Source organism: Vanessa tameamea, chromosome 30 (assembly GCF_037043105.1).
Source record: "Vanessa tameamea isolate UH-Manoa-2023 chromosome 30, ilVanTame1 primary haplotype, whole genome shotgun sequence".
In the NCBI taxonomy this organism is placed as follows: domain Eukaryota; kingdom Metazoa; phylum Arthropoda; class Insecta; order Lepidoptera; family Nymphalidae; genus Vanessa; species Vanessa tameamea.
The window spans coordinates 3,805,798-3,828,070 of NC_087338.1; the positions used below are offsets into that span (position 1 = coordinate 3,805,798).

Here is a 22,273-nt window from a genome sequence, read left to right on the forward strand (position 1 = left end):
TGGGTTTTTTTTTCTCTACCTTAGGGCTTCCTGAAAGACATCGCTGTTTTAACGATAATACCGACTCTTGGGCATTTTTCTTGAATGTGGCTTATGTATTTGTTTATTGATGTACAATAAAGAGTATTTTGATTAACAATTGTAATCCTCTAAAGATAAAAATACAACAATAATAATACTAATATTACTAACAGAGCATAATAATTATTTCTAGAGCTAAAAAGATTTTGATTGTGGATATCGATGACAAGACTTATATAAACCAATTTTTTGTGTCAACCAATGCCATAAAAAAAAAATATAAGTATTCATAATCTATAGTCTAGAAAAAAATAATAAAATATTTTTATGTTAATGATAGAGGCGTTTATTTCGCTTTCAATAAAAAAAAAAAGTTTTACAATCCCTACATAGCCAGGGCTGAACGAACCAACGATATTTTACTTTAAAGGTGTAGATAGCAAACGCCGAGCGTCGGCCATCTTGGATTTCACAAAATTTTATTACACAGATAAGAAAATGGCAGGAAGCCAGTGGTGTTCAAAAAGAGCTGTCAAATACATTATACAGGCTAAGTGAAAATTTTTAAACTGTGGAATTTCTATAGATTTTAAAAGGAGGATTTTAAAAAGATATCATAAAGAAACATTTTTATTGTTTTCATTGGGACGTTTTTTTTTTTAAATAAAAAAGTCGTAACGTTTAGAATTAGTATTTTGAATTTCGAAGTGTATTAAGCTTGTAATTGTGTCGTTGGGCTCGTCGCTAGTGGCTGTTTGTAAGGTTGTATGTTTCGAGTTATAATCCTCGGGTCCAGTTTTCCAGTCCAGAAATTCATAGTACTAGTCCGAAGTTTAGAAGTTGTACAGTCTCGTGCTTCGGAAAGTGCCGAAGGACGTGAGAGTGAGGGAATAGAGTCACTTGTGTTTACGGATGCACTTGTGAATGCCCATTGCATATATCGAGTTTATAAATTATTGAAAAAGAAATTCAAAATTAAATTTTCGGCAATACTTCGTATCGTTTCAATGGTCGGAGAACCTTTGTATAGTAGTATGATCATATAGTAGATCATAGCATATATTATATTATGAAAAAAATATTTAAAGTTATATTTTGATTAATAGTTACTACTGTGTACTATCTGTCCGTCCCGAAATTGTACGCGTGAAGTATAAAGTATGATACAGATCCCATTTCCTCCCCCTTGGAGTTTAAATCTTCAAAACGCTTTATAGATATTATATATATTACAAAACTTACTATATACTCGTATATAGTTTACTATTGGTTTACTTCTTTTTTTCATATAAGGTTTACTTTATTTTTATATTTCATAACGGTATTAAAGTTGTTTATTTATGAATAATTCCTATTATTAATAATATATTTATGTACGTCAAGTACCCTCAACGTGATAGACGAGAGGGTGGATTTGTTTTGTTGCAGCCTGAGAGAGCTCACAAAGATAGCATCTAGACTATATCCTATATAACGTAGTAACTTCACAATAAAAAAAATACTTTTTTAATTATTTTATAGTGCTGTATTATCGATTTTTTTTTTTAATTAATTTTTTTTTTTTGTTACAGGTAAGTGATAAATACAGAGATGAACACAACTAAAATGATGTACGTACGTTAAACAGGACACGAAGGGTAAGATACTCTTATAATACGTACGTACGTACGTAGAAGATATTTAATAGAAACATGTTTAATCGTTCGAAGTGCTTCAAGGTATAAGTGCTTCTTTATTGTTAAAATCATCCCATACAAGGCTTAACACGGAATGAAACACCTCAATCGTGAAATGATTGTTGTGTTGGTTGCGTATTGAGAAAAAACTATATTTAAAAAAAAAAGAAATATACATTTGTGAAGGCTGTTTAATCTACTATCTCTGTGGAAAAAAACAATGGTGTCAAAAAAGAAAATTGTAACCGCTCTCATTCGTACTCTAGCAATGTACGAAAGTCTATGGTACAAAAAGTTTGGTTTTGTAAGTTATTACGCACAATAATCTAGCAATAATAAAATTCAGCTATGCGGAGGAATGAGGACCATGTTGTGAGGAAGGTCTTGAGCATGGATGTGGAGGTAGGGGATGACCAAAGAAACAGCGCCGGATTTACCATATGGCTTTTTGGGCTTCAGCCCAGGGCCCCGTGCATTCAAGGGGCCCCAGCTAGGTCATTTCAAAGTCAAAAATAGACGATAATGTAAATTAATATAATTAATTAATAATTAATTAATAATATTAAACAGATCGTATGGTTTGCAGCCCTGCGAGTCCTGCAATTAATCAAACCCATTCAATAATTTAATTCAATTCTACGTTCAGATATGTCCTAGGTAACACGTAGGGGCTCCCTAAGTAGTGTTAGCCCAGGGCCCCCTAACCTTACGGTCCGGCTCTGCAAAGAAACGATGGATGGATTGTGTGAAAGACGATATGGTTAGAAAGAATGTTACTAGTGAGATGAAGTCCGACAGAGAAGTATGGAAGGAGAAGACATGCTGCGTAGGCCCCAAGTAAAATTGGGATAAGGGCAGGAGGACGATGATGACAATTCAGTTTTGTTAATTAACCACACGACTCCAATACGTGGAGAATTACTGTAATTTTAGAAAATTACTATTCGCTTTAATAGGATCCTTACGTGTTATGTAAAGTTTATTTTTATTGTATGTGTAGGCGGACGGGCAAATGGACCACCTGTTGGTCAAGTGGTTACCACCACCCATAGACAATGGCGCTGTAAGATATTAGACATTCCGTACATCGTCGATGTTATGTCCCTTGTGCCTGTAGTTACACTGGCTCACTCACCCTTCAAACCGGAATACAATAATACAAAGTTTTGCTGTTTGGCGAAATATGATGAGTGGTCGATACCTACCTAAGCTGCACAGAATACTACCACAAAGTAAATTACTTGAATTGTATTGTATATTGTGTTAACAACGCACTGATTTGTAATTTTACGAATGTTTTATTTTACAAACGTTTAGAATATGTGTGTGTGCTCTGTGTATTATTTATAAATACACTGAGCACATATCGCTCTTAAATGTATATTTAGATGCTAAAAGCGTGGAGTACTCGTTGACTTTATATACATTTATATTTGTATTTAACTAACATAACTTTGTATTTCAAATGTTGGAAAAAGTAACTACTGAGCTTCATGCCGGTTGTTCTCGGTAGAATCTGCATTCCGAAACGGTGGTAGCTTTACTTTTAATACAGTTGTGTAAAGTGTCGATCTAGAGGTGCTTGTAAAAGACTACTTGAAGTATTTAAATTATAATAATGTAATGATATTACCTTTTACCGCTGGATTGTTATATTTGTGTAATATAAAAAAATATTCATCATTTAAAAATCAAACCCGCTATCAAATCCTACCACTGATAGAAGTTTAAAAAATATTATCTTGTATCAAAGTTTTTTATTCGTATGTATCGACTACAATTCTCTCTGTGTTTGTGTTGAGATTCCCTCTCTTAAAAACAATATTTGTCATAGTTTGATAGATGCTTCGCTTTAGTGACGGGCGTTCATTTATCGATATGATTGGTTTTCTTTTTTTTTTAAAGAACGTTCGATTCGTTTTTCGAATCGCTTGTTGTTTCGCTGTCGTTTATATATTTTTTTTGCTATAACATTTCGTACTGTAAAGTATATTTAACTACGATACTTATAATTACTGACTCGTCTAATGAGATCTCGATCACAGATCTCGAGATTCTGGGTTCAAAGCCTTAGATTGGGTCAATAAAAAGTTTAGCGCTACGCGCACCTTCTCCCCCCGCCTCAATAGGCGTCGCAGGGACTAGGGGGGGTCTCAGTACCCCGAGAACCTCCTCTAGGTGTTGGAGGCCCGCATAGGCGGGCCGACCGTCAGGGCGTCACGGTAGCATGCGCAAGCGATCCCGTGGCGCCCGCCGAAAGACGGAGAGGGTACCGCTGGTTTTTTAGTGGGTAAACCCGGCGTACCTGGGCGCACTCGGCGTCCAGGGCTCCGGGGAGTCCCACACACCCCCCCACCTTCCATCACGTGGGGGAAGCGCGTAACGCGTTTTTCCAGCGAGAAAAAAAAAAAAAAAAAGGGTCAATAAAAAGTTATTGAGTTTTTCTATCGAACAATTCTCAGTAACGGCCCGGAGTCTGGGAGTTAGAAGTGTGTACAGTCTCGTGCCTCGGAAAGCACGTAAAGACAGTTCTGTATCTGAACTCTTTCCGGTCGTGTCGGACTTGCTGTCCCATCGGATTATGAGAGAGAAGAAATAGAGCGTGGTGGGTTGTTCTCCTTTGATGTTGACCGCCGTGAACTAAATCGGTCAGGACAACATCATTATAATTTTCAAAGTACATATTTTCGATGAAATTAATTCACATGTACGTCTAAGCAGTGTGGTCGTATAAGCTAAAATAAAGTTTGTAAGAGGCAACTTGAATAAAGGAAAATGATGTCGAAAGAAAATTAAATAAACGTTTCACTCCTCTGTGAATTCCTACTCTCCTTTTGTGTACCTGTAGTTATTCCACCATGTTACAGAGTTTTTATCTGACACATGTTTTTTTCACGATGGTTTCGAATTTGATCCTGGGTTTTTCGGCTAAGATTGTTGCTTCTAATGGACCATCATGGCTCCGAGTAATATTATAAGTTTAAAGTAAATATTTGTTTTAACTAAGTCGATATGAATTTCATCGTGAAGTGTCCCATCGCTATAACGCGACGGCTCTAGAGGCTCACGGCAAGAAAAACGTCTCGATGGCACACCTGTGTCCCTGTCTAGCGGTCTGTAGTGCGGCTTATAGTCTTGAGACTTTCATATTTCTTGTAATTTATTTGAAATGTTCTAGTGTATAATATTGTTCGTGTATTTATTTGTTTGACTCGCCGAGATGATATAGAGTGGAATATGTTTTTATAAGAGCTTCGTGGAAATTGAGAGGAACGCCATTGCACAGCTGTGAAGTATTACTGAGCTGTTTTCTTCAAAGACACTTTTATTCGTTGACATATTATAATAATTTTTTTGATGTTATATAATATATATGTTTTCTTAAAGCATTCGTTTTTAATATACATAAATTTTTGTCGCCTAACGCATCAATACTTTATAATATATTAAAAAAAGAATCGCGCGATCGTCTGTCACAGCGGTTCTGGCTTACATTTTTGCGCGAAGTTTGGGTGCTTCGGATATCAAATTTCACTCGTAGAGAATTTATCGTTTTTGTTTATTCATTATAGTATTCATTTAAAGTAATTAATGTTATTGTTCATTGTTATTTGCGGCTATGAAGTCAGATAGTATTAGTATATTCTCTCTAAAAAGTAATTTTCACTTGTGGTTCACATTCTGAATAAAAACTTTGTAATTAATTTCAGGAAAACAAAACTTTTGGTATAAAACTAAAAGAAAGGTTTAAGTAATTAATTTATTACTCTATTAAGTTACAGCGTAGTCTAGTTATAAATGGCTAAAGTATCAAGATCGTCCCGCCGCAGTACGCGCAGGTGTCCCCAACCTCAGACACAATTACGGACTTATTAATTTCAATTTATTTATATACAGGGGTTCATTTTATTTATATAACATTTAAAACGCCCTTTGAATTGAAATGAGATTGGCCTGCGGATTATTTGAAACAGTTGTAACTGAATTGTAACTATTGGGAAGTTGAATGAACAAAAATAAAATTAGTACGTCGGTTTGTTTGTATTTAAGAGATAAAATCAAAGTAGCTCGATTCGTTTGCTTGGTGATCGTAGACTTTGTGAAAGCCTCGGTAAGTTCTCTTATTTATCACCCTTTCTACCAAACAGTGCTAGTTAGTATTGGTGTGTTCGGGTTTGAAGGGAGACTGGGCCAGTATTGGTGACGCATTGCCGATTTACGGTCTAATGTCTCTGGGCGGTGATGACCATTTGCCAGTAGTCTCTCTATTATTATGAGCCGAGATGGCCCAGTGGTTAGAACGCGTGCATCTTAACCGATGGTTTCGGGTTCAAACCCAGGCAGGCACCACTGAATTTTCATGTGCTTAATTTGTGTTTATAATTCATCTCGTGCTCAGCGGTGAAGGAAAACATCGTGAGGAAACCTGCATGTGTCTAATTTCAACGAAATTCTGCCACATGTGTATTCCGCCAACCCGCATTGGAGCAGCGTGGTGGAATATGCTCCAAACCTTCTCCTCAAAGGGAGAGGAGGCCTTTAGCCCAGCAGTAGGAAATTTACAGGCTGCTAATGCTAATGCTCTCTATTATATTTTTAAAAAAAGGAAAGAGTTCAAAGCGCATGACCAACGCCTTAACACGTTTTCCGCGGCACAGAAGTCACTGCTAAATTCCAGACACTGGGCTCTTATTAAAAATTTATCGATACAACAACCCGATACCTTCTTAATCGCCCGGACTTGGATTTGATCCCAGGACCTCAGCAACGAGGCAGTCGAAATATAATTTAAATTTACTTTAATATAAAAAAAAATACATCTATAAATAATGATTGAACTAAATAAAAACAACACTACCTCGTATTAAGTGGGTAGACAATATTGTTTTCAATTCTTATGAAATCGTTTGTGCGCAGGCGCAGCGTAAAATAATTCCCACAATCAACTCCCGAGTTCTTAGTATATTATGATAATACTGCACGTCTCGGTAACTTGTCGTCGTCGTTTAGTTAAATTGTGGTACAATTGTATTTGACATATTCAATTGCATAATACGATCTCACGTCTAGAGCTTGTCCCCTCGTCGTGACGAGTCGGACTTGGACGGTTTCAAGCGAGATGTGACCGATTCAAAAAAACAAATCTCGATCATGTGATATGTTTGAATTGCTAAACGGGAAAACTGTTTTAATAAATTTTGAACAGATTTTTGAGTACTTTCTTTCTTTGTGTTCCGGTTTGAAGGGTCAGTGAGCCAGTGTACAGGCATAAGGGATATAACGACTTAGTTCTCAAGTTTGGTGACGCATTGTATTTGTAAGGAATGGTTCAAATTTCCAGTGTCTATGGGTGGTGGCGCCTTATTATCAGGTGAACCATTTGGCTGTCCGCCAAACGTATGTTTTATAAAAGAAAAAAAATTTTTTTATTAAATTTAAAATTTCGTACGTTTTATGTTTCGTATCGAGCGATTAATGTTGATCAATTTAAATCGTGAATACTGTCCATTGCGGCGTCTTAATTCTCTGCTTAGTAGCTTTTCATAACTTTTAGGGAATCCAGATTATTTAGACCATGTTATAGAATAAGGCAGTGGTACTCTTCCGAATCGACGGTAATTTAAGATCTAAGCTGTCAAAAAAAAAAAAGAAAGGAAATTCGTCGAATTCGCGCTATATATTATAAATTAAATAACATATACAATAAATTAACAATCTTTGAGACGAAAGAGACAAAGACCTTTCTCTCTCTTTCTCTCGAATAATGTATTTTTATTACGTTTTTATACGATTTCTATAACTCTGCAGTAAGTCGCTTAAAAGAACTTCGTTCCAAAAACAGGTAGAATACAGTTACTTTGATAGAAGCATTGTAGACAATTCGAAATATAGACAAGCTGTATCCGATCGCGTGTGAGAGGGGGGGGGGGGTTGGTTCAGGTAATAATGTGATTATTTTTTTATTTTTTTATGGCATTGGTTGGTGGACGAGCATATGGGCCACCTGATGGTAAGTGGTCACCACCGCCCATAGACAAAGGTGCTGTAAGAAATATTGACCATTCCTTACATCGCCAATGCGCCACCAACCTCGGAAACTAAGAAACCTTGTGCCTGTAGTTACACTGGCTCACTGACCCTTCAAATCGGAACACAACAATACTGACTACTGCTGTTTGGCGGTAGAGTATCTGATTAGTCAATATGTGAAAGCATAACGAACAGACAAACTCACTTCCGTCGCCTAATATTAGTTAGAATCAATGAGCATCGTGTATATATATACACACTCATACATACTTATATACATATATCGCATTTAATATATAAGATCTGGAAATAGTGGTTATTGTAATATATATCTCGGTGTGAGGCCTTACGTGAGCCCGTCTCGGTGAGTACTGACCTTGGGATAGATGTTTTACACCCAGATACAAAGTACCGTCTGCAAAACAATGTCTATATACTAATTACATATAACTATCAAATGAGGAACGCCGACGTTACATTTCTATTGAATTATATTTGATATAGTTAAATCGTCAATGCAGCAATTATGTAACCGTTTTACAAAGTCATTTTTAATGATAAAATTGTGAGAATGATCATTCCATATTCTCACTTTGAAGTGGAATCACAGTTCGTAGGATTAATTTGTAATGAGTTTAAATATAATTGAAGTTAATTTAAAAATCATTTCGGTTTTTTTTAAAGCCTCTGTCTGTCGTAAACGTAATTTACTTTATACTGTATTTACAGTCAATTTTAATGTGTACGAAAATGTACTTATGAAGTACGATATATGCTTTTACAAGCACGTTTTTAATGTAATTTTAAATGTTTGTATAAAACTTAAAGCTAACCAGGTCCGGAATGTAGAATATCATTTTTTTTTAAAGTGTAATAATCATTTATAATTTATTTTTTATATATCGTATGAAAAAAGTAAGGCTGTATGGCAATTATCATTACCATCGAACACCTTATGCTGTAATTTAAAAAGAGTGGTATTCGAATTTCGAATACGCGTTCTCTATGATCGTTTGAATCTCTCCCCCTTTATAAAGCAATCATCGAATAAAAATAAATTTAATGTAATGTTAACATCGTAATAACAAAAAAAAAAAAACAAAAAAAATTAAGGTAATAAAACAATCAAAGATAAACATCTAAATGTCTAACGTCATTAAGCATACGGTAACGATCGGCGTTTCCGAGTTATGGCGAGCTTACAAACAGACATAATAGTCGATCGCTTCCGAGATAAGCCCCCCTAACAATTGTGATTGTGTTCGATCAACTGTAGCATTATTTTACGCTTGTTTCGTTTCATGATACTAGTTTTTATATCCGGTTCTGTTTGTTTATTTTAAACGGGTCCGTCAGATAAAGGCACAACGATTAGATTGCGGTCGCGCAGGGGGGAGGGGGTATTGATAAGAGATAGTCACGCCATTTGCCGTTACGGCGAAAATTAATCCTTGTGATATTTTTCATCAGTCTTTAGGTATAACCTTTACGTTGTTCTGTACGTTCGTATGTCACTGACCATCTATGCAGTTGGATCGATATTGATGAAACTTTGCGTGTGCAAGCGATACTGAAATCGGGTTCCAGGATTAAAATAATAATAATAATAATACTTCTATTTCGTCCGTACGAAACTGGGAGGGGTACTTTTAATATCGCCGGTCCCGATCGGCTGAAATTCGGCTGGATCGATTTCGATGAAACTTTGCGTATGTAAATGTCACAGAAATCGGGTTACAGGATAAAAATTTTATTAATAATAATTATATTTCGTCCGTACTAGGACGGCTATTAATATAATAAATAAACACGTCAGCTGTTTAGTTAATGCGGGCGCAGCTAGGGGGGAGATAGATGAGTATAGGGAACGAGCTGGTCGGGGCGGTCCGGTATGGAACAAACTTCAATATGTCACGTGATTTGTCCGTATGTCACACGAAGTAATTTACTTAATGGTATCAAATTCAGATCATTAATGCGTATGTCTCCGGCGTATCATAATTCACGAATTAATCATTATTACGAACTCAAATAAACTTGTTTTGTTTGGTAACGTTTAAAAGCACATTAACGTTGCTATCGTGGAATGTTGCGTTACGTAAACTTCAGGCTCTGTTACGTTTGGACGTGAGTCAACGTAGCTGCAGACGTTTGTTTGTGAATCGTGTTGCTTTCCTGACAATGTATCTGTTTTTTTATTTTTATAAATATTGGACAGCGTCACATACATTACTCTGATCCCAATGTAAGTAGCTAAAGCACTGGTGTTATGGAAAATCAGAAGTAACGACGGTACCACATACTCCCAGACTCAAGACAACATAGAAAACTAATGAACTTTTTCTACATCGACTCGGCCGGGAATCGAACCCGGGACTTCGGAGTGGCGTACTCATGAAAACCGGTGTACGCATTACTCGACCACGGAGGTGTTTAATCAATGACATCCATTTTTCGTTTTCTTTATCCTTTTTTATGTCATGCTAGTAGGAGGAATGGCAAATGGGCCACCTGATAAATGGTTGCCGTGGTGACCACATAGACATTGGTGGTGGAAGAAAGATCAACAATTTTTAATATCACCAATGCGCCACAGACTTTTGTATCTGAGATGTGTATTCCCTTGTGCCTGTGGTTATAATGGTTCAACCTTCAAACCAGAACTCAATAACACTAAGCAATACTATGTCATAGCAACACTATTTGCCAATATAATATCGGTTGAGTAGGTGACAAATACCTACCATAAATCTTCTGTCATGATAGCCAGACGACCCAGTACAAAGAACTACCACAAATCATGATAGAGTGTAGTCTTCTCGTTGAACTCGTTTTCCGCTGGGTTACTCGCTTCGTTACAATTATATACAAATGACGGTACGTAAACGTTTTCTTGAAAACGAAGCCTAATTTAGTACCAATGAAGTCAAAGTCAAAAGTTTTTATTCAATATAGAAGTTTTACACGTATTTATTAAGAATGAGTTCACTGAAGTGGCTGTAGGCTGGTCATGTCTCTAGGCGCCTTGACCGCGCTTAGACAAAGTTAGGACGCCCGTGGCAAGGTGGACGGATGATTTAAAAAAGGTGGCAAGTATGGGATGGATACGGATGTCTAGATCGGACAAAATTTTCAAGTTCCATCCGAACCTTCCTAGATGTCCGAAAATCCACAACAGCGCGATTTCTAAGGCCTTTTCTGCCTCGAACAACCACTCTGTGGAACAAACATCTCCCGTCGGTTTTTCCGAACCGTTACGACTTGGGAACCCTCTAGAAGAGAGCCTATACGTTTAAAGGCCGGCAACGCACCTGCAAATCCCCCGGTGTTGCAGCTGCCCGTAGTCGGTGGTAGTCACTTTCCATCAGGTGAGCCTCCTGCCCGTTTGCCATCTAGAGCTTAAAAAAAAATCAGGATGGTTTTTTGGGGATGGTCACCATGGTCATGTTACCTACTTGCCAGTCTGTCTGACTATTTAAGATTACATAAATATAATAAAATCTAGATTACATAACGATGTTTACTTTCTCCATGATCCTTTCTTCGTACAAATTGAACTAACGACCATTGTTTAAAACACATTTATTATATACTATATAGGAATAAAAAGCACTTAATTGAAAAAGGTCGTATATCGTAAATATTTTTTTTTATAAATTCGAGATGTTTTTATAAACAATGCGTAATCAAATCGCACTTACTCCGGTAAAAAAATAGATTCGTAAATAGATTCCGCCGTAATTGCCATTTTATAATGACGTAAACAAGCCGATGTTGAAGTAGGGTGACCAGGTTTACTGGGAATGGCAAATTTCCATTCCATTCAATAAGGAAAAATATAACAATCGATTTGTTTATATAGGAATATTTCAACAGGGCGTTAATGGTGAAATTCGAAACTTTCAAGAACTAGCTTTTGTGCGAGCGTTTAGGGGGAGGGGGCGATCTTTCGTAGGTTTGTGGAAAGTACCCTATGTCCTTGGGGTTTAAGCTTGCTTCATCCCAAATTTCATCAATTTCGGTTCAGTGGTTTGGCTTTAAAAGCGCAACAGACAAAATCCACAACAGCGCGATTTTTAAGACACTTTCTGCCTCGCACAACCACTCTGTGGAACCAGCTTTCGCCGGCGGTTTTTCCGAACCGATACGACTTAGGAACCTTCAAGAAAAGAGCGTACTCTTTCCTGAAAGGCCGGCAACGCACCTGCAAGCCCCCTGGTGTTGCAGATGTCCATGGGCGGTGGTAGTCACTTTCCATCAGGTGAGCCTCCTGCTCGTTTGCCACCTCTACTATAAAAAAAAAAAAACAGACAGACAGGCAGACAGAGTTAATTTCACTTTTATAATGTTAGTATAGATACTCAAAGGAAGACTCATACAACAAAGTTTGTTGTTATTAAGGTGTATTTTCGTTTAAATAGTTGGCGATTTTTGTTTCTATCTCTATATTTGCAGTACTCAGACATTTACAAGTCGCCGACATTTTTTTTTCAATTTATTGGCAACGAATTAAAATTATATATCAATAATTTGAGGAACGTTGATAAATAACTTGGTGGTACGGTTTTGTATAAGTCCGTTGGGTGGTACCCACCCACTCATATATTCTACCGCCAAACAACAATACTGTGTTTGATGGTGTTCCGGTTTGAAGGGTAACTGAGCCAGCTACAGGCACTAGGGAGGACATGACATCTTTGTTCACAAGGTCGACGGCACACTGTAATTCTGTTGCCGCTATAACAACAAATACTAAAAACAGAATAAACTAAATATTTAAGAGGTTTCCCACACAACAGACATGATTTCTTTTCTTTTTTATAGATACGGAACCCATTATGCCCAAGTGCGACTCGCCCTTGGCTGGTTTTTTTATTAAAATTATCCATTATATATTTAGAATTTCGGGCATGAAATTTCTTATTTCATATTTGTATTCGTATTCGACACACATATATCGATTATTAAATTCACTTCGCTCGAGTCCCAAAGTACACTTCGGGTGTGATATAAGACTATTAACGTTGCGGTTAATTCGTTCGTCCAGGTTTCAGACGTGCTCTGTTTCCAACTGAACAAGCGTGCACTCAGCACTCACTCACTATTAAATATATGCAACGCGGCCGTTGCTTTGATGTTTTCCGCCGAAACGGTAACACGATTTCGGGTATGTTAACAATTTATGTAGGTCTTTATAAGAGATTTTGTCACTGAAATGTTTTGACAGTATAAAAAATCTTACAATAGCTCAACAGCCTTTCAAACCGGAACACAACCATGACAAAATCCACAACAGCGCGATTCTTAAGACATTTTCTGCCTCGCACAACCACTCTATGAAATCAGCTTTCGCCGGCGGTTTTTCCGAACCGATACGCCTTGGGAACCTTCAAGAAAATAGCGTACTCCTTCCTGAAAGGCCGGCAACGCACCTGCAAGCCCGCCGGTGTTGCAGATGTTCATGGGCGGTGGTAGTCACTTTCCATCAGGTGAGCCTCCTGCTCGTTTGCCACCTATAACATAAAAAAAAACTAAGTACCAGTAGGTACAGTAGTACTGACTGATTCACTATTAACTCATTAGGAGGTAGTAGGTCTTTAGTAGGTAGAACTAGGTTTTTTTTTGAATAGGTGGCAAAATAGCAGGAGGCACACCTGATGGAGAGTGACTACCACCGTCCTTGGACATATCCAACACTGGGGGTTTGTGGGTTGCCGGTTTTTGAGGAAATAGTGGACTTTTCCAACAATTACGTTACATAGATTAATATTAAGTACAGTGAAGTTATTTGTCCTGAAGAAAAATCAACGAACATACACCACGATCTTTTGTTTCGTACGTAATCTTTTATCAGATAGTATATAGTATAATCTTTTATCAGGTAGTTGATGGATTATATTTGGTAGAATGAGATGTATGAGCAGTGTGGGCATAAATTATAAACACAAATGGATCAAAATTTGATCTGTCTGTAATTTTCATTTAATGAAAATTCAGTGGGGCTTGCCTGAGTTTGAACCGACAATCATCCGTTGAGATTCAGGTGTACGCAATAATCCGGTACAAGTAAGATTTTTTTTTTTCAGTTTTACAAAAACAGAGATACAGTTTTTTTACCAATTTCCGCGCTTAGCCGATTATCTTCATCCTGTACGTTTTTCCATCGTATCGAACAGGAATATAGCGAAATATGTTTACGTATGAAAATTTCGTAAGGCAAGATGTCTATGTCTATGAGGAAATTTACGATTGTGATTTTGATCTACGTGTATTCTAATAATGTGTCCATCGTTTACTAGTAAATCAGTTTTTATAGATTTAAGATTTGAAGTAATAAATTTGATACATTCACGTAGATTTTAATCGAAACTTTTTTTTACAATAAATTTTAGAAGTTGCATTTTTGACTTATTTTGAAAAAATCTAAAAAACTCGATAACTCACTTTTGCATTATGCACATGGGGGTTAAAATTATCGAAAAGAGTCACCCCCATCACCTCCTAACGGGAATACGTCGAATTACCAATAACCCTGTATATTAAACAAGAGTGACGGCTAAATCATTTCTGCATTGTTTTAAACAAAAAAGTGTTTACTTTGAAAGCTGTCGCAGGCTTTTTTGTAAACAAATTGTATATTTTCAATGCTTAGTATATTACTATATGATATTGTGCTCTACCTTCTCGTTCTTCTGATGGAGGAAGAGAGCATTTTTCCGTGAAAAATCAATAATAATTTAGCTCTAATCGTTTTTTCCACGAGCCGCTTTCAAGTGTCGGAGGGATTATTTTGACAGTTCTGTGTCGTCGCACTTTTAAATTAATGAAGAAGTAGGTCACTATATTTATTATTTTAAAATGTGAGTTGAAAGATTGTTTCATAAATGCGTTTTTTTTTTTCGGTATATAAGTATATATATACAATTACGTTACATAGATTAATATTAAGTAATTTGTGTTTATAATTCATCTCGTGCTCGGCGGTGAAGGAAAACATCGTGGGGAAACCTGCATGTGTCTAATTTCAACGAAATTCTGCCACATGTGTATTCCGCCAACCCGCATTGGAGCAGCGTGGTGGAATGTGCTCCAAACCTTCTCCTCAAAGGGAGAGGAGGCCTTTAGCCCAGCAGTGGGAAATTTACAGGCTGCTAATGCTAAAAAAAAGTATATATACATAGTTTTTTTTTTATTTTAACTCTACACATCTGATTCGTCCTTGGTGTATTTTATATTTAATTTTATCGATGTTATTTTATGTTTCGGAACATTTTATATGAACGTCTTGCCTATCAAGTCAAAGTCAGAAATCAATATTCATTATAGAAGTGTTTGATACACTTGTTTATTGATAGTCAAAGATCTACCACCGGTTCAGAAATAAATGCCTCGGAACTGAGAAGAACCGGCGAAAGATTTTCTCAGTATCAGCGAAATTAAAAATTTCGAATGCGATATGCGAATGGGTGCGTCCTACCCACTAAAACCATCCTCGGGTTTCCACCATGCCGCCGAGTGGTGAGGCCACGGGATCGCCAAGGGCATGCAACCGCGACCCCACCAGCGGCAGCCGCCGTAAGGCGGCTGAATATTCATGGAAAGCGCGCCTGGTGCGCGCCTTCCCCCTCATCCTCCACGTGGGAATGTGGCGAACTCCCCCGAGTCCGCCACTGGAGGCTGGGCGTCAACGAAGCTGACGCCCTGCGGCGGATAAGATGGTAGGATCCGCCGCTGACCGCCGGTGTAAAACACCTGGGAGGCTCGAGTAGCGAGCCCTCCCACTCCCTCCTAGCCAACGAGGCCACTCACGTGGTCCGCCCTGACGCCGATCAGGGACGTACCAGGAGCGGCCCCTCGGCATCCCTCCCGCCAGTCTTAGCCGTGGCCGACGAGCAAGCTCAAGCCGGCCCCGTTGCCCAGGGTACACCACGAGGAGGTGACTGACATGTACCCCTCACCTTAACCCCTAACTTAATGGGATACATCCAATATTTTCAATCGATCAATATAAACGATTAAATATTAAATATAAGAAAACTACGTCTTTATAATTTTATTAAATACCTTCGATGAATAATAAATTTCCGAAAATATGAAAACCAGTTGAATCTTTCAGGTGAGCGCAGAATATTCAATCATAAAATATATTTCACGAATATGCAGCACTTTATTGAATGGAAAATTAATAAGCTAATGCAGGAATTTAATGTGTTCGGACAATAGAAACCTTATGTCGTAAGCGTTAGAGTTCATAAAGCTTTACAATATAACAAATGAGTTGAAAACATTCACGTCACACCCCTTAGAATACGTGTTTGACGAAAATATGATGTACCCGGTCCGACAGGGTGGATGTATGCGATAGAAAGAGACAAAAGATTGGACGGTAAATGAGGCGAGTTCATTACGAATTCAGAAAATGTAACTCTATCATATTATTTCCTGGCGCGTTTAGATGGGACCGCTTTATGCAACAGAGCTGACTCGCCATGAATTTATTAAAGTTTTAAAGGAATTATTTTGAGCGAAACGTTTCGGAGTGAGAACCGAGGTGGGCGGTTGACGCGTGAATATTAACCGCAAGTCGCGGGTTCAAACTCAGATAAACAACACGTAATTGTCATGGGCTTCAGTGCTTATTATCAATTTCTTGCTCGATTCGAAGACAAATCGGCCGCTGGTGGTCCATTATAAGTCCATTTGGAGGTTACTCCACCATGCGAGCGGCAGTAGGACGCGTTACTCTACTTTTTATTTTTACTTGCTTCCTGAGTGCGCTGAGAGTTACATAAAAAAAAACATTCTATTGTTTTGTTGCACTCTCCACTGCTTTGTACAGATTCGAACGGTGAGTGAGCTAGTGTAATTACAGACACAAGAAGTATTATATTTTACATCCCAAGTTTTAATTAGTCATTCTTTTTATAAAGAAGCTGGTAAGTGGTCGCCACCGCTCATATACATTGACGATATAACGAATACTATATAACCATTCCTTACGTCGCCAATATGATGAGTGGGTGGTACCTACTCAGACGATTTGCACAAAGCCCTACCACCAAGTAATGTCAATATGCTCAGGTGGACCATTGATTCATCTGTCATGACATACAATATATCTGGCCAGTTATTCTTGCAATGGAAATATATATATACGTATATATATGTAAATAAGATGAGTATATACATAATTTCTAAAGAATAAGTACTAGGTTTGTAAATTCGACCAAAAGTCACCTCGCCCGTTCTCTTTGGTGGGATCTATGTTCGAAATATACAAAAGTATATAATACTATGTATATGTAATATACAAAAGTATTCCATAAAAGCTGATATACATACTATTAATACAAGAAATAAGAATAAACTTATAACCCCCACTTTCCGTTTGCATACGGTACAGAGAACGTTTTTGGGCAATGGTATACGCATATATAATAAGATACCGGGAAATGTAACCAATTTACCGTTTACGAAATTTAAAAAGTTTATTAAGATTAAATTAATAAATAAGTCTTATTATTCATTAAAAGAGTACTTTTTGGATAAAAACGCCTGGATTTAGGCTCGGGTTCCATCACAGGACACTAATTATTTGAAAAGAGCAACTATGCGAGTTTCTTGCCGTTTCTTCTCGCTGGAGGCTGCTTTCCGAAACGGTGGTAGTATTTTAATATTGACGATTCAAAAACTCTTCGTTGTGAAGTTTACTTGAATAAAATTGATTTGATTTGATTCGATTTGATTTGATTTGAAATCGATTTTTGATCCGTAAATCAAATAAAATATCAAAGTCAAAAATCTTTATTCAAATATACAAGTGCTACACTAGCTCGGTTTCGCCGGTTCGGAGATAAACACCTCGGACCTGAGAAGAACCGGCGAAAGAAACTCGGCGGGTATTTTTTTTAAATATCGTTTTTTTTATAAATATTGATTTAATTTACAATAATAATAAATATTTTTTTCGTTATTTGAAACAGCCTGGAGGCGATCATCACATTCCCAAGGCATGCAATCAAGGTATCCAAGGTATCCATCAAAAAGTTCTTGAGTAATTATATTATAGTTGTTTGGAAGGAATATAAAATATGTCACTGTTATGGTATAATATACTATATAAATTCGGTTTAGTGGTTTGGCCTTGATAGAGCAACAAACAGACAGACAAGAGTTGCTTTGGCATTTATAATATATATATATATATATATATATATATATATATATTGTTGGTTATCCTTGCATAACATCGTCCATCGTTGACACACGATCAGTAGAGCTTTGAAGAGAGCATAATTCGATTATAATATAATGATTATAATTACTACATACATACAGTTAAAATGTAGTAATCTTTGAGACATTAGGAATTATTTAGAATTAATGCGAAGTTTATCGGATCATGAAATGAAATGTATGATGCCCTCGATCGAGAGGGCCTCATTATATACCACAAATTAATCACATGAGAAGTCGTTTGTGAATTCGTCGCGTCCTTTGTCAAAGGCCTTTATCTGGTTATATTTTATTTATCTGTCAGATTAACAATTTACTTTAAAAATATATTAATCTGCTGAAATTAGACCAGAAAACAATTTCTGTCAGGGGTATTTTTATGACGAAACTTACCGTTTTGCTGAAAATCGCGAAATATTCATTTCTTTTTTACCTTTGACCTTCAGTAAAAAAAAATCCATACACAGGAACGGTGGGCAACTGCAACATTTTATTTATAATTATGTTTTGAACATTTTTATGAATTATCAGTTTGTTGTAAGTTTATGTATCACCGAATATCTAGATTGACCGGACTCTATATTAAGATCAGTAGACACGATAGAGATCAACTTTGTGGCTCTACTGGCCCGTCTTGGTAGGTACCACCCACTTAACATAATATATTCTACCGCCAAGCAATACTTAGTATTGTTGTGTACCGGTTTGAAGGGGTGAGTGAGCCAGTGTAATCACAGGCATAAGGAACAGAGCGATTGGCCCATCCGTTTACGTATTCCTTAAAGAAGGCAGCTAGACCCGACGGGTTGTGAACAGCTTAGCGTGACCTTTCGGCCCCTTTGAAGAGGCTTATGTCCATCCCTGGACTAGGATTTGCTACATGAGGACTTCGTCTGGACTTGATAGTCAGTCAGGACTTTGCATTTTATGTTAAAATAAGAGCTCGAATTTCGTATGAAATAATTCAAAACCGTGGAAAATAAACTTCCAGTTATAGCGCATTTCGTTCACATAACTCTTTTTAACTGACGGACGGACAGACAACGGAGGTTGAAACTTAGAGCATAACTTTCGTCCCACAGGTGGCAAAATTCTTTCCTCTATGAGTATATATGCAATATATGACTACGATAAGTTTGCCGTCGACACTTTTGAGTCGTAACTTTATAAATCTCTCCTGTAGACAGTGCTCTTGGTTTTTCCGAAATTTCCTATATAAATGGAAAGTGTAAAGTATCGTCGACGTAAAAAGCGTCTTTCTTATAATAATGTTCGGAAATATTATCTACTGAGTTACTAACCGGTTTCACTTAGTTTCTTTTTATTTATATAAAAAGAAACGTAGGGCGAAGGGCAAAATGCCCTTCTGTACGTAGTCATCACTACCCAAAGACAGGCGCTAGAAAAATATGAACCATTTCATAAACATGGCCATTGCACCGTTAGCCTTGGGAATTGAGACGCTATGTCCCTTGTGCCTTCAGTTACACTGGCTCACTCACCTTTCAAACCAGAACAAAACTATCCTTAGTATTGTCGTTGGTAGGATATATGATGAGTGGGTGGTACCAACATAAATGGGCTCGCACAAAGCCCTACCACCAAGTGAATCTACATTTCGAACCGGTTGTAGCTTAACATTTGATACAATTATGTAAAATAACGATTCAACGGTGCTCATAAAAGCCTACTTGAATAAAGTATATTTGATTTGATTTGAATAATTTAGTAGGTACTTTATCGTAGAACAGATAAAGATGAAACAATTTTACAAAATAGGCAATCTTTTAAGAGCTGTAGAAACAGCCACATTGCTAAAGTAAATTTCTAGCAGAAGTTTTAAGTGTAGAGGAGACATACGATGACATAAAAAATTAAAGAGAAATACACACACACAAATATAATGTTGTTACTTTAGGTATGTATAATGCTTGTGTATGTTCCTGCTGGGATAAGGTCTCCTCTTCCTTCTTAGGAGTAGGTTGGGAGCCTACTCCACCACACTGCTCCGATGGGTGGATACATATGTGGCAGAATTTCATTGAAAATAGTAACGTGCAGGTTTCCTCACGATGTTTTACTTCACGCCGGGCACGAGATGAATTATAAACACAAATTAAGCACATGAAAATTCAGTGGTGTTCGTCTGGGTTTGAACCCGCTATCATCGGTTAAGATGAGACGTTAACTACTGTGCTGTCTCGGCTCTCATACATACATATAGACTTCATTTGGACAGTCAATTTTAGACTGTCAATTATTTCTAGAAGTATAGATAAAGAATGTCACTATTGTTCAAATCCCAGGTTGGTCTAATTTAAAATTGATTAGACTCGCCCTTATTAATAGATTTATTCAAATGAAAACTTGCATTTAAACATTTTCCACGGAACCCTAAAAACTATTTATAGTCTCTCGCATTAAAACGCCATACAAATCAAATACGTACAAAACGAGACCCTATACAAAATGTAGTACCTACTCGAGGTACCCTAAAAATTAGTACACAGTCCACGGAACCCGCAATGAACACCTGGCGATTTTAAAACAAAGCCAACTTGAACAATGGAGGTTAATAAATGTATGGGAATGACGTAAGGGATGAGCGGTAGCGAGTATCGTGATATTTTTTTTCAAGTGGGAATTCCCGGTAAAGTATCTTTTAGGTGATGGCGCGCAACATTAGGGACGGTCAAAAATGTTATGTCCTTTGTAATTACACTGGCTTGCGTAACCTTTAAACCGGATCACAACAATGCCAAGCATTGCTGCTAGGCGGTTGACTATATGTTGAGTGGGCGGTGCGTACCCAGACGGGAACGCTTATGGATAACCGAGAGACGACGGGTGAACAATTAAATGCATTGTAAATACCGTTAGATTGTAATATCTCGCGAGGTTGTAAACTGCTGAAATATTGTGAACGGTGATTTAGCTCAGAAAAAAACGTCAAAAATTTCGATATTTTATGATATTTCGGTTAGATTAGGTTAGTGCTTATAATTTAACTGAAATTACGTAAATTTTTCGATAGATTATAAAATACTTGGTGGTAGGGCTTTGTGTAAGCCCGTCTGGGTAGGTACCACCCACTCATCAGATATTCTACCGCCAAATAACATTACACTGTATTGTTGTGTTCCGGTTAGAAGGGTGAGTGAGCCAATGTAATCACAGGCACAAGGGACATAACATCGTAGTTCCCAAGGTTGGTGGCGCATTGGTGATGTAAGGAATGGTTAATATTTCTTACAGCGCCTTTGTCTATGGGCGGTGGTGACCACTTACCATCAGGTGGCCCATATGCTCGTCCGCCAACCAATGCCATAAAAAAAAAATACTGAAAAATAATGCGTTAAACTGTAAACAGTATGTTAAGGTTCACGATCTTTCGACAGTTCACAATCTCGCGAGATAGATTATAATCTAACGGTATTTACCTTTTTTCCGTGACATATACGTATGTCTAATTCAAAGCAAGAGATAAATTTCGACTGAACTTCATCTGTATAACGTAATAAGTTAGATCAACTTGACATTCACAAAAGGAATATTACCATCATTTGACAGATTTTTATTCAATACGTCATGTAGGTTCCCTCACGATGTTTTCTTAAAACGCCGAGGACGAATTGAATTGCCAACTAATGTCAGTTTGATTAAGAACACGTTTTCTGAGATATAGAATCGCCAATTTCCTTAAACTTAAAGCGCAATCGTAAACAGTTTATTCGTCACTGCCTTGCACTTGTAGTTGTGAATGAAATAAATAAATTAGAACAAAAGTCTTTGAAAACCTAGGCGGTCTATTAGACCTAGGTATTGTTAACGAACCCTCGACAAAGCTAGCCGTTGTTCAAACCATTCGTGCGTGGTCACACGCGCTACTGATATTCGTTTGATTTCTATTGCTCTTCGTAATACAATATGATTATGTAAAACTATTATAATGGATTCCTTTGTTGAATAGATTATGATTTACGAAGCGAATTTAAATAGATGCAACTTTAAGTTGCGATTCAATGCGAAACCGGCCAGCACTGAGATTCTGTAAGAGTTCGTATCTCGTCAATGTCGCATTTCACATTTTGTTATTTCACGCTCGTGTCCTGCGGTGAGATTCGAGTTTCGTCTTACAGAATAACCCTGCGGACCGCTATTGAATATAAACTCTATAATCACTTCGACGGCTTTAGATTTTTTTATTGTACAGTGAAATTTATCATTTAAAACATTCGTGATGATTGAAATGCTCGAAAAATTTCTTTAATGTTTAATGAAAAAGTGCTATAATACGTAATCAGAGAATA

The 22,273-nt window shown here is 37.2% G+C and overlaps 1 protein-coding gene across 2 annotated transcripts in view; it reads left to right on the forward strand.

Annotated features, from left to right (window-relative positions):
• The window catches only part of LOC113391690 (uncharacterized), a 239,907-nt gene that overhangs the window by 202,563 nt on the left and 15,071 nt on the right, over positions 1 to 22,273 (forward strand). The gene's annotated exons all lie outside the window — the stretch shown is intronic.